This window comes from Sturnira hondurensis, unplaced genomic scaffold, assembly GCF_014824575.4.
Source record: "Sturnira hondurensis isolate 20B ecotype Veracruz unplaced genomic scaffold, ASM1482457v3 Scaffold0012012, whole genome shotgun sequence".
NCBI classification, from domain to species: Eukaryota; Metazoa; Chordata; class Mammalia; order Chiroptera; family Phyllostomidae; genus Sturnira; species Sturnira hondurensis.
The window spans coordinates 2,746,464-2,761,137 of record NW_028084643.1 but is presented as its reverse complement, the minus strand read 5'-3'; the positions used below and the strand labels follow the sequence as shown (position 1 = coordinate 2,761,137).

General features: G+C 34.3%; 1 long non-coding RNA gene across 1 annotated transcript in view; it reads left to right on the top strand.

The window, feature by feature from the left end:
• The first annotated feature begins 11,038 nt into the window (after window positions 1-11,038).
• LOC118996970 (uncharacterized) overlaps window positions 11,039-14,674 on the top strand; it is a 164,036-nt gene continuing 160,400 nt past the window's right edge. The window contains exon 1 of the long non-coding RNA XR_005068577.1: window positions 11,039-11,120. This is a non-coding gene — a long non-coding RNA (uncharacterized LOC118996970). The remainder of the gene's footprint in view (window positions 11,121-14,674) is intronic.

Here is a 14,674-nt window from a genome sequence, read left to right as displayed (position 1 = left end):
ATTTCATATAGATTTCATTGAATACACAAGTTCCACAATGGGACTCATTTTATTAGATCTTGTCAACACAAAATATCACTTGCAGAGAGGGTCATGCTGCATCTTTCTAGCTGTCACACCAGTGAGTGCCATCTGCAGTATCTCAACTTCTTTATTTATGTTGAAACTCATTTATTTAGATTCAAGAGCTATTTCCAAAATGCCTGCAGTACATAAAAAAGCACTTTATCAAGATAGTCATTGCTTTGGAGAAAATACCAGCCAGATTCTCTGTGGTAATGAAGATCTAGATAAATGCAGGTAATAGGTTTGAGGATAAATACACATAATAAGTTTAACAATTTTAATTATAAGAAAAGTTGTTTTATATTAAATGAATCCACCTGTCCAAGACTTGTGCAGCTAAAATGAGATTCAGATGATTTGCAGCTCTTTGGATATCAAATGCAAAGCCAATATTGGAAGCTGGCTAATTTTTCTTACATAATATATTGTAATTTAGGTAGCTACAGCCAGGTAATAGAGTTTTCTCAGACTGAGGCAGCATAGCATAGGTAAAAATCTTTCTTAAACTACAATGAACTGATCTTCATAACCTCTAATGGGCTTGTACTTTCAGTACAACTCTTCACTAACTTTCCAGAAAAGAAAAAAGAAGAGGAAGAAGAGTCTCATTTCCTCCTACACAAGGCATTGGACCAGATAAAGTGGTCTGTGAAGATGAACCAAAATATGGCTTTGGCCCAGAAGGAGCTTATAAATGAACAAGTTAAATAGTTAGAGTACAAGCCACTTAAAAAGTGGCAGTGAGTAGGAAATGCTGTAAGAAAAGTACAATAATGCTGAGAAGAGAGAGGAAATTTCCAGCTGAAGGTTTCACAGGGACTTACTGTTTGCCTGGATTTTGGGAGATGATAAGTATATGGAAGGAAAGACACTGAGAATAACACTCTTCTGAATGGAAATAAAGACACAAATCTGTTTAGAGAAAGGAAAATAAAATATTCAAAAACAGCAGCTAATCATGCAATTTAGAAAACAATTTAGTTCACTTTTTTCTCTAGGGGTGGGGAAGATATATGCTCTGGAGATAGAAGATGCAAACCTAGTTCCTGCTGTCTCTTGGCTTAACTAAAGGTTTATGGTACTTCAACATCTCTGTGTTTCAATAGTCATTATGAAATATAGCTACTAATAATAATTATTTCAGGCTTATTCTAAGTATGAAATTACTCCCAGCTGTGATGATTTTTGCAGTGTGTAATGTATTTCTGAATTCTGAATTTTCACATAAGAAATGAGTCTGAAAGACAGTTGAAGTAGTTGAAGATTTTGAGCCCAGGCTAAGGAGTTAGAAATGGGATTCCATTTTCCTTCCTCTCTTTCCACATTCTATATGTAATGGGAAACCTTAGGAACATTTTTGAAAAAGGATCAACAGAATCATAACTTTGATTTAGAGATTTTAACCTCATGAAATTAATGAAAGACTTGGTGTAGGAAAAGGACTCAATACTGTTATTGAGACGAATGAGAGTTAAGAATCTCTTGCAATAACAGAGGGAAGAGAAGGTGGGAGTCAGATATAAAGAGGTACCAACATCTTTTGTTTCTTCAGGAAAGTGTACCAACTTTCTTTCAAATTGTAGATTATAGAAAAAATCAAGGCCCCAAAATAAGAGTCTGGATAATATATAATTAAAATTATTTTATTAAGATTAAAATTAATCCCTGACCTACATGTTCCAGTTGGGTGACTGTCATCCTGCAAAATTAATGGTCACTGGTTTGATTCTCAGTCAGGACACATGCCTGAGTTGTGGGTTCAGTGCCTGATCAATATATGTACGAGAGGCAACCGATCCATGTTTCTCATTGATGTTTCTCTCCCCCCCTTCTCCTTTCTAAAAAATAAAAAAAAATATTTAAAGACATTAAAATTAAATGAGAAAATTAGTTAGAAAGCATGGAAGCATTTTTGAGTAGATTGAATTAGAAAAGAGGCTGAAATCTTTGAGGCCAGTTAAAAGGTGTTCAAGTATTCCAGTAAGACATTAAACCAAGGGTATTAAAATTTTGGGATTTTGCTTCCCAGCAATACTTTCCCCTTCACTATCAAACTATCTTCCTCCCCACCAGATACACATCTCCATACAATTTTTCTCTTTGTTCGTATCAAAAGTTGATTGAAACTATTGTCTGTTTACCCCACACTTGGATCTTTCAACAGGAATCCTGAATGTTTCCCCATCTTCTTTTGAAAAGAATAAACTTTTCTGAGTAATTTACTTAGAAATATAATCAAGGTCAATATGCTTTATACTGTGGAGTCACTTAAGTATTTATTTACAAAGAAGTGGTTGAACATAGAATTTGAAAATTCAGCCAAGTAAAATGACAGGTTGGCTCTCAGAAATAATGATGAAAACAAGCCCTGGCTGGTGTAGCTCAGTGGATTGAGCGCGGGCCTGCAAACCACACGACCGCGGTTCGATTCCCAGTCAGGGCACACGCCTGGGTTGCAGGCCAGTTCCCAGCAGGGAAAGCGCAAGAGGCAACCATACATTGGTATTCCTCTCCTTCTCTCCTTCCCTTCCTCTCTAAAGATAAATAAATAAATAAATAAATCTTTAAAAAAAAAGAAATAATGATGAAAACAAACACTGGTCACTTTTTGTTTAACTGTTTCAGTTTAAATCTATTTGGGGAAGAGACTATATCTTGCTTGTTCTTGAATTTTTTAAAGATTTTATTTATTTCTCTTTAGGAGGGAAGGGAAGGAGAGAGGGAGAGAAACATCAATGTATGGTTGCCTCTTGTGAGTCCCCTGCTGGGAACTGGCCTGCAACCCAGGCATGTGCCCTGACTGGGAATCGAACCGCGATCCTCTGCTTTGCAGGCCCGGGCTCATGTTCTTGATTTCTTATTGAATCCAAGTGATACCATTGTTAACCTACATTGATTATAATATCAACTCTGGAAATTTAAGTTAACTACATGTGAAATCACAATAGTACATAAACTTCAAACTAGACAAAAAATAATTTAGTATGGGGGTTGAAATTCTGTTTTGAAAGTGGTGGTGGGAAAATGGAGACAACTGTATTCTAACATCAATTTAAAAAGTTTTAAAAAATCTATTCATTAGAATCTACATCTCAAGGATGTAGATACTTAAGAAATACATAAAATATGGAAAAATGTTTTACCTCAAAGTTGTACATCACACCATTATTTAATATTATTGTTTAGAAAAAGGAAGTAGCCTAAGTGTGCAATAGTTGCTTCATTAAATTTGATGCAGCTACTGTGTAGTCTCTTATATAGCCATTACAAATCATGATTATGTAAACAAAGGAGCAGCAAAAAGCTTATGAAATAATTTTAGTGAAAATATAGAATATAGCATATTCTGTATTATTTTCAGTGCATCTCTGTATGTTTGAAATAGTCAATGATTTAATTTTTTTAAAGATTTTATTTATTTATCTTTAGAAGGGAAGGGAAGGAGAGAAGGAGAGAAATATCAATGTATGGTTGCCTCTCATGGGTCCCCTGCTGGGAACTGGCCTGCAACCCAGGCATGTGCTCTGACTGGGAATTGAATCGCGATCGTGTGGTTCGCAGGCCCATGCTCAATCCACTGAGCTATACCAGACAGGGCAATGATTTAATTTTTAATATAACTATACATTAAACTATATAAATATGGAATAGAAAAAGAAGAAAGTGCCTTTATTCTTTCCAAAAATGTGTTAGAGTTATAATTCCAAAAAAATTCCCTTATATATGCGTGTGTATGTGTATCATACTCCCAATAGTTAAGATATGTTTTAGTAATGCTAATCCTTACAGGAGAAATGGGAATTGTATGTATGACCAATGGAGTGACTATATCATTAATGCAATTTGGAAAAATATTAATGAAATATATTGCTATTTGGAAGGCTTAAAATGTAAGAAATAAGCATAGCATTTTTAATGGGTCCATCATTTTAAAAACATTATCTAGTTAAATAAATATCTAGTTACATTTCCTCTGTCCTTTCAACAGTGATAAAACCTATGCTTACAGATTTTCATTAGTAATAAATAAAAATTTAACAATTAATTAACCCTTTGCCAAATTTTGGAAACAAGGACTACAATCAGTATACTAGACTTTATAATAATTTTCCCGTGCTTTTTGAACTAATAGTTATTTTGAAATAAATATTATATTTTAGTAAACTCCATGATGTTGAGGTCGAATCTTATGTTTTCTCCTGTAATATTAGTGGCTGCCTGAAGTATCTTCTATCAAGAAAGATATTTGCTTGTTTCTTTAAAAAGTATTTCTTTTCTCTTAATTATAAAAAGAAAGTCTAGTATACCTGAATTTAAATCTCAGTTTTACCACATTCAAACCATATAACTTTTTTATGTTTGTATAGCAATATATATCTATTTTTTGTTTATTTTTTACTGTTGTTAAAGTACAATTGTCTCCATTTTCACTCCACCACACCCCCTCCCCACCCATTCCTGCCTCCCACACTCAAACCCACCCTCTTTGGCTTTGCCCATGTGTCCTTTGGGCATGTTCCTTGATGCCCTCCACTATCCCCCATTATCTTTGTCCCTTCTTTCTCTGGTCACTGTCAGTTTGTTCCTTATTTCGATGTCTCTGGTTATATTTTGCTTGCTCGTTTGTTTTGTTGATTAGGTTCCACTTATAGGTTAGATTATATGGTATTTGTCTTTCACCATCTGGCTTATTTCACTTAGCATAATGCTCTCCATATCCATCCACGCTGTCTCTAAGGGTAGGAGCTCTTTCTGTCTTTCTGCTGCATAGTATTCCATTGTGTAAATGTACCATAGTTTTTTGATCCATTCATTTACTGATGGGCACTTAGGTGGCTTCCAGCACTCGACTATTGTGAATTGTGTTGCTATGAACATTGGGGTGTATAGGTTCTTTTGAATTTGATGTTTCAGGATCCTTTAAGTATTTTCCCAGCAGTGGAATTGCTGGGTCAAAAAAAAAGTTCAATTTTTTAGTTTTCTGAGGAAATTTCATAGTTTCCCATAATAGCTGTACCAGTCTGCATTTCCACCAACAGTGCACTAGGGTTCCTTTTTCTCCACAACCTTTCCAGCACTTCTTGTTTGTTGATTTGCTTATGATGTAAGGATGGTATGGCATTCTCAAATCAATGAACATAATATATTGTGGGAGAAACTTGTGCACAAGTCCCCCCTCCACCATAGATGAATAAAACTGCCAAGACACGATCTGCTTGGGGAGGAGAGGTGGTCAATCTCTCCAAGGAGAAGGGGCTCCAAGAGCCCCTTCCTTAATGCTTTTTATTAGGTTCGTAACACGCAGGAATACAGGTAAAGAGCATCAATCAATGTCAGGTAGCAAGGATCAAACAATAGATAACATTTCAAAGAAATCTGAGGGCTTAATCTGAGTCAGTGTCTGTCAGGTAAGGGGGTTGCAGAAACTTTGGGAAACAAACTCATTTCCTGCTTGGACCCTTATCATATGAATGAAAGCATTGTTAGCAAAGCAGGCTTCACAGGACTTTATGAATTCTTTCTTATGCCCAGTTATCCCGAATCCCGCTCTAGCCAGCAAAGGGCTGCACCAACCTCCCCATCATAGGTTTTTAGGCTTAACAGGATTAGAGCCAGGAGTGCTTCTCCGAGAAGAAAATGGGGACTCAGAATATGGCAGAATAGCTGGGGAGCGAGGGTCCATCACCCTTTTTTTGCTGCAGCCTCCCCCTAGTCCTTCCTTGAGGGCCTCTCAAGTGATCATATCTGGCTTAGGTTGCCTCCTCTCTGAGGGGTATTACCTATCATTGACTAACTGACCAAGCACTGGGGACCAGAGATGGATGAAGCAGAAGCAGTGCTCCTGCCAGGAAGATAAGCAGGAGCATTCTTCAACATAATAAAGGTCATATACAAGAAACCTTCAGACAGCATCATACTCAATGGGCAAAAACTAAAAACTTTCCCACTACCATCAAGGAACAAGACAAGGATGTCCAATTTAAAACATATAACTTTGAACTAATTCCTCCACCTAAACACTCAGTATATTAGTGGCTTATATTTAAATGATCGATAATTAGTAATGTAGTACTTGGCCATTCATAAATGTCCCAAAATTATAACATATATCATTGATATTAATTTCATTAATATCAATAAATGACACACTGCCGTTATTATTAGTTATTAGTATGCCACTTATTAATTCAATGACATAGTATCACATTAATTAAATGATATACTATTATTATTAATTAAATGACATACTATCACATATATGAACTTAAATAAACACACATATCCAAGCTAGTGTAGACCTAATAAATGGTAGCTAAAATTTGTAAGGTAAAAGATGGCAAATATAGAAAAATGTGAAAAAAAACAAGGTTGCCAAAAACCTTATTAGCCAGTGACAGCCAATATTTTATTTATTGTGTTAGATGCTATTAAATTCAATGGAGACTGCACTAGGTGACATCAAGATACAAACTTATTTTCAAAGCAAGTAAAATCTTTGTTTATTCCAAATTATTGATAAATTACAAAATAAATAAAAGCAGAAATATATAAGGTTTGCTAACTACTTAGTGTTGATTTCAAAGAAATGGCACTTTATTGAAAGTGGAAAATGTAAGTTTAAAAATATTTTATTAGTAATAGTTATAATAACATTTTTCAAATATAAAGTACACACACATACACTGCAAGTTATCCGAATACCATTTTGGAATTATCTGGGACTACTATCTATCATATAAATTCTTGGTACCCAAAGTGTAGTAAGTGTATCAGAACCATCAACATAACCTAAGCTTGTGATAAATATGGAGTCTTGTGCCTGGTCCTAGACCCACTGAATCAAGCATCTGCAGTTTGATTAATGTGCATATAAATATCATTTAGCTCGTATACATTTTGCATTTAAGGAGCAACATTATAAACCAAACCAAACAAACGGGGGTGGGGTAGGGGAGGGGGTGGGAAACAGCTTAGTGGAGTTGCACATGTTTTAGCAGAGTGATTCAGTTAGAAAAGCAACATGCTGTTGTGTAACTAATGAAGTCTTCATATGTTATTGTTTTGTGTGAATAAAACCAAAATATATGCCCTGAATATAATACTGGTGCTTCAATTCTAAAAGCTATATCAGTGCTGTTTTCCATTTGGCCTCTATTTGTCAAAGCTACAGATAGGACACAAGTGATTTAGAGGTCTCTAAGTATTTGACCATAGCCTATAGAAACTAACAAAATTCCATTCACAAAAGTCTAAAATTTATTTTATATGTATTATCATCTATTGCCCACTGAATGTCATACTGAGAATATTACAGTTGAGATACTTTAAAAATAGTGTAAACTAATATATGCAGTTATGTTTTTTTCCTTTCATAAGGGACTTTTATTTGTCACCATTAAAAGTCTAAATTTTAAATGGATTCTTGGACTGGGAGCTCAATCATATTCAACAACTTGTTCAACTTTAGCATCTGCTAAAGCATTTCCAGTAGCATTTCCAGAACTGCTACCTTCACCATAAAGCTCCATTACTTTGCATATTTCAAACCTGGGCTTCTTCAGCATTATGACTTTAAAATATATATATATATATATATATACACACACACACACATATATATATATATTTATTTAAGATTTTATTTATTTATCTTTAGAGGGGAAGGGAAGGAGAGAAATATCAATGTATGGTTGCCTCTTGTGCGTCCCCTGCTGGGAACCGGGAACTGGCCTGCAACCCAGGCATGTGCCCTGACTGGGAATTGAACCGCGATCGTGTGGTTTGCAGGCCCATGCTCAATCCACAGAGCTACACCAGCCAGGGCTGACTTTTTTTTTAACAAAGACATTGCAGAGTAAATAAATAGGTTGGCAAGCATTTTCTATGTATTTCCCAATGCTATCTGGGATCAATTTATTGACCATTTCTTTCAAGTCATTTGTTTGCACCTCTAAGGTGATGATTTCCATTGTCTTCTTCCAGAGTTGGTGGACCTCTTACAGCTGACACAAGCGGTCTTTCCACATCTGACTGTGGCATTCTTTAGTAAAGCAAACACAGAGTAGGCAAAGCAAATGACTATCAGTAGTTTCATCATAAACATAAGCTTCAATCACATTCTGCTATTTTTTGATCATGGAGCATATTTTGTCATAGGTAAGATCCATACCATGGAAATTAAGTAGTTTTTGCCTTGGGCATTCTCAGTAATTAGCTTGAATTTTCTAAAGGTAATTTCATCATTCTTCACATCAACTAGGTTTACCTCAAGAACATGACCTTGAGACCATCAGACATGATTTTGTTTCCTAGATTTTTCTGGAATGGTGTTTTTCCAAAGTTTCTTCTGTTGAACATAGCCGGTGCCTTCACATCACACCAATACTCCTAAGAACACAGATTGGCCACTTTCTTCTTGGGTCTCCTTTTGCCAGTTTTCATAAGACACTGGTTATTGGCAACTACCATGGCACTGATCAGAGAGCCAAGGGGTACAGTTATAGTCTTCACTGTACTTCATGTTAAGAAAAATATAAAGAAAGTATTGTTTTCCTAATAAAATTATTTAATATCTCAAAAGAGCAGGTATAAATGATGGAGTTGGAAAACATGATTTATATAGTAATCTATTTGTTGATTTTTTAAGTCCAAGATTCTCTTGTCTTCCTTTTGAGAAAAGAGTAAAACCAAGGAAGAATGGTAATTAGAACATATTTACCATCTATTCTTAAAGCAGAAACTTTTAAGTGCTACTTATTAGTAGCTCAGATCTGATCCATATGCTTCCTACATTCCAGGAAGAGCTATAATAGACAATTAAATAAGTTAAGAATGTTTTAGGGGGCATTTTGGGGTGTCAGGAAAATCCTCTTTGAGAAAGTGACATGCTGAGACAGAAGCATGAAAAGGATCAAAGTGCAGAACATTTCAGGTTTTGATTTCCTGAAAAGCAAAGTCCTTAGATGCTGAAGACTGTGATTTATTAGGAGAAGAGATTGTGAAAGGCAAAAAAAATGAGAGAAAACTGAGTAAGATATTATTTCAGAGGTAAACTATAGCTAGTTCATGTCACAGCTTCTAGGGCATGATATGATGATTAGATAATTCCAAGTGCAATAGAAAGTCACTGAAAGATGTTAAGCAAGGTAGTCAAATGATTTATGCTATAAAAATTTATCCTTGCTCAAGTGCGAGCAATGGATTATATAGAAGAGCTCATGAGCAGGATCAATGAGAATAGGTAGAGAAAGACTTGCTGTGATTTATGTGGCAGATATGAACTAGTGAAATGAAGGAGCTGCATGGATTCTAGATGAATGGCTACACAATTACCATGGAAAAGGAAGTTATTAAGAAAGATTCTCACCTTTCTGGCTTTAACTACAAAGCCAGTGTGTCAATTATCTATGAAGTGTTAAAGAAGACCTAGAAAGTTACATGGTGACAATCAAGAGTTCCAGTTTGGAGAGTTTGAAAGGTAGTAGATACCTTGGAGATTGGGAAATGGGCTCTGGGAAAGGTTCGAACTCTACTCCATCGAATAGAAGCAGTCGATGTTGAGTAATTTACTTAAACTGTACCTCAGTTTTCTCATCTTTGAAAGTAATGAGGTTAATAATACCTACCTTACAGTGTTGGTATAAATATTAACTTATGTAGTTTCATAAAATGATAACAACAGTTTCTGATACAATGTGAGCAACAAAATAATAATTATCACTATTATTATTGGTCACAGAAATAGCAGTGTCAAGTTGATAGTGGAGTATATAAGTTTGAGGTTTGAATGGAAGTGATCAACATTAACATTATTTTAAGAATGCACTGGTGTCATGTGCACATGTGTATAACTTAAATTTTCACAATGTTTTGTGTCAGCCGGATTACAACAACAACAAAAAAGCATTTTACTTCATTACACACATTCTCAGTTAATGAAACCTGTCCTGGAATTTCCTTTACTGTTTTTTGACTTGTCTTTCTCCTTTGTCTTTCTGTCCTGTCATGCACTGCAGAGGAGGGTTGAGATTGAGTTGGGAAGTAGTGTTAGAAGGAATAGAGTCACCATGACAATGGAAAAATTCATATTCTAATATAAAAAGTATGTTTCATTCTCCCCTTTCAACATTACAATTATTCCACCAGTAGACTCAGCTTGTTAATCAGTTGTATTTAAATTTTCCTGCATAAAAAGATTGTAACTACTTTTGATAAAAGACTTCCAGATTCATTTTACTATTACATACTTAGAACACAAGGAATAATCTGTGTATTACATGTTGAATTTATTGTCAAATTTTAACCTTTTAAATGGCAGGTTTATTTGACACAGCAAAAATATTTTCTCTCTCAGTTCTCTTCTTCTCTGCAAAGAAAAACATGATAACAACATACTATTTTGTCTTCTGGATTTGAAGGTTGAAAATCTTTAAATATAAAATTTGAGCATGAGTTTCATTTATAAATCTATTTAATGAAAAGGAAATATGACCAATGACACTCAAATACAGAACAGGCTGACAGGGTCCAGAGGGGAGAGGGAAGAGAATCATAGGGGAAAAGGGGAGGGACTCACATGAATAAGTATAAAGGACACATGGACAATAATTAAGATGGGGGGGTGGAAATGGGAGAGAGGTGGGGAGCACTGGGGGGGGCAGGGCTGGGAATATAAAACAGAAAACTGTACTTGAATAAGAATTAAATTTTAAAAAAGGAAGTAGTTTAGTAAATGCCTGGGTAGTAGATGCTGTGTCATTTCTTGGAATTCCAAGATAAACATGACACTGTACTTGCTTTCAAGATGCAAACCTCCAAAAATGTAAAGTTGGTCTATTTTTATTGTTTCTTTTTAATTTTATAAAACAGTTGCCATGTAAATTTAAATTATTTTTGTTGCTTCCAGATCCTTCTAGAAGGATCATTTTGCTTTGTATATTTCTTATATTTCTTTTTTCTTTTCGGCAGTCTTGAAATAAGGTTATGCAAAGAGGTGCAGAGCAAAACACTGAAAGCGGCCACCATCAGCATGAGGACCCCGGCAAGTCAAACTGGTAAGCGGAAAAAGTGATCCATAGGTATCTTTTTTCTATGTCATTCAATCTGTCGATATATTTCTTATGCAACAAATTCTCAGAATTTACAAACAAAAAGAAGAGTGTTTCTAAAAGAAGAGTACCTATGAAATTCATTGTCATTACTTAGAAGATCTTATGGAGGTGGTATTCTGTGGGAAAAGCCACCAATTTTGTTATATATAGATATGGATTTAAAGTACTATTTGACCCTGTAAGAGATGCTTAACTCTTTGGGTCTTAGTTTCTTTTTAAAATGAAGATTATAATAACTATATTATTAAGTTTCACATATAAATAATCAAGTAGTTTCTTTAGCATAGAAAAAGAGCTTAAATACATTAATCTAATATTGACTGAATACTTTCCACATGCCAAATTTTAGATGCTAAATACTTTAATGCATTATTTTATTGAATACAACTCTTAGACAGAAGCTATTTTTACTTTCATTTGACAGATGAAAAAACTGTGCTATTGACAGATTATTTCCTTGCCTTTAAATCACACACTGCTTCCTGAGATGGTTGTTTAAGTTCAATTCTATCTAATGCCAGGATTTCTGTTCTTATATTAATTCAGAGAGACAATAAACTTTTATTGGATATCTAAATATGGCCACCTTTTTTTAGCTGAGTTGCCATACTATTTCCCAAATGTTTATTACTCAGAATATAACTATATATTTATATGAGGTATTATAGTTTACAAATAATTGATAAGTAATTTTGTTCAGTATTTGCTTTCTGTGTGTGGAAGACAAGGTAGGGATAATTACCTATATTTTTACAAGTGGAGAAATTGAGGTCCCAAAGGTTAATTGGATCACTGGATATCTTGTAGCTCAGTGCTTCTCAGACTCTGTGGTTAGGGGTCAGTGTATTTTTAATCCATTGCTGACAGTTACTAAAATCCATTGCTGTAAAGTTACTAAAACTTAATTATTAGAGAAATAAAATGATTAAAAAGCAGACACCAAGTAGACACTCCTCATTTCTATTATTATTTTATAGACATAAAATTACTCTAATGGGCATAAAAGTTTCAAATGCTTTCTCTCAGTTTCCATGCTCCCCACAGTCAGCATTTGCAGCGGGACACTAACTAGCCTGTAGGGCAGGGAGCAAACTGTATAGCCCCGATAGAGCTAATTGCAGGGTGGGGAAAACCATAGCATAATCAATAAATAATAACACAAGAATAAACTTTGTGCTTCACATACTCATAATTGTAAACCTACTTTTGCCCACCATGTAAGATGAAAACCTCACACTGAATCCCAGACCTTCCTTCTATCACTGGTCCATACCTTTTCCAATTATTCCATACCACTTCAATATAAAACTAGAGATTTTTTTATTGTCTAAGTGACAAGAAGATCGAATTCCAAGTTGTTCACCTGAAACAATTGCAAGAAAACTGACAATGACAAAACATGTTTAAAGAATTATATGAAACTAGTGACATGAAAAATGTGAAAAAAGACTGGAAGGCTTATGAAAATGACTTATTTTAAATTTATGTGTTAGAAATCAATATTAAATGTTTTGGTATGTCATATATTATTGAAAGACTTCTCAAGGTATGTTTTTTTCTTTTCTCTTTTTATTTTATTTATCTTTTTAAAAAGAGAAGTTAGGTTATATTTAGGAGACTTGTCGGTTCCTCAGAACAGAATATGGGCCTCACATTATCCCAAGCAATAAAAATAGATTTTGGCCAGCTATGGAATGAAAATAAACTTATCTCTTCACTTCACTGAAGGGATCTTAAAACAATGTTACTCATTCATTTCAAAAATTACCGAAGAGAATTGCTGGATTTCTGGTGCAAAGTAAACTGCACATTTAGTCAGCAATGAAAATTTACTTTGTAAGACAATTATGTGGCTTTCTAACCCCTACTAATGAAATGGGTCCAAATATTTAAAAGTATTTAATAGCTATTTTGCCATTTGTTAACAAAGGAATATTGCACAAATATTCAGGAGTAAGTTTTGGTTGTGAGTAAATATTATAGGAAGATTCATTTTTTCTCTAAATGATGCTGATGATATTTATTTAATATAGTATAAAATATCAGAAATAGTTTTGTTTTTGTCATTTTAAAGTTCTACTCTATTAGTGCTTAATGTAGCTTAAAGTGACTATAAAGGCATAGAGAAAAATGAAAATGTATGACATTCAAAAGTAAGACTTTCAGCCCATCTATTATCAATTTCCAAAGAAATGCCACATTTCTAAGTGGAGAGTCACTATCTGAAGTAGGCAAACCCATGGCCTTAAGTAATATAGTCTGTGTTCCTCACTTACTTTATGCTCCTTGACTCACAGATCCAAGATTTGAATCACTCAGAAATTAGGCAGTCATACCTGGGCACCCCTCTTTAGTCAGTGCCTTCATATCTATATTCACTTGAGGATTAGCTCTCCTTCCTCAGAAAAGAACAAAAAGGAAGAACTTAAAGAAATTCATTGCCTCCAAAGAGAGATAGTCCCAATAGTCCCAACAGTAATAGTATGCATGGTGACAATGGAAATGGTTCATTCTCTCTCTCTGTCTCTCTGTCTCTCAAACCCCACCTCTGTGTGTGTGTGTGTAACAATACCCAACCAGATCACAATTCGAGGATCACACACTGAGAAAAGATAGTCCATTAACAGTATAGTAGAGGTACTTTATCTGAATGCCTGTTACTTATTGAAATTTGGGCCTGAGGCTTTTCACAATCCACTCTTCAACTGTGCCACTTAGATGATTTTTTGTTTAAAAAAACAAATAAAACACCCAAATCAGGTTTTATCAGTATGACTAAAAGCTAAGTGTTAGTCTCCCGAATTGTATACTGAAAAACACTACTCTTTAACAGATTTTGTCATGTTTTCAGATGAGTAAGCAAACAACAGCAACAGCACCATCAAAACCAAAATGATGTGGATAATGATTATTTGACATGGGAAATTAAGCCTCAGATGCAAAATGTATATAAAGCAATGAGTTAATACAGAAACAAAAATAGTATATTAGAAAAAATTTCTTGTTATCTTTAGATATGCATTGATTGACTTAGAAATAAAAACTATAGGTGTGTCCAACTTGCAGCCCACAGAACACACACAGCCCAGGATGGCTATGAATGCAGTACCACTAAATTAAAAGAGTTTTTACCACTCTAAAAGTTATTTGCTAACATTTGAGATTTTTAAATATTGCACAGGCAATTCCTATTCATTCAAAGTCAGGAAAATCTTTAGGTCAACTGAAATAAAATATTTTTTGGATCTAACACTTTTTTAAAAATATGCTTATGTTTCTAGACTATAGGAACTGGGTTTATTAAAGGTTTTCTTGTTTTCCTTCAACTATCTGTGTGATTTGTATTAACCTAGAAAAACTATCAGTACTGGGTAATTATCCACGTGTAAAAATACATAGAGAGAAAAGACTTGAAATCAGAACACCAGTGGAATAATTAAGTGATTTTTATTTTCTATTTTAATATATTTTATGTTTTCTGACACATAAAATAATGA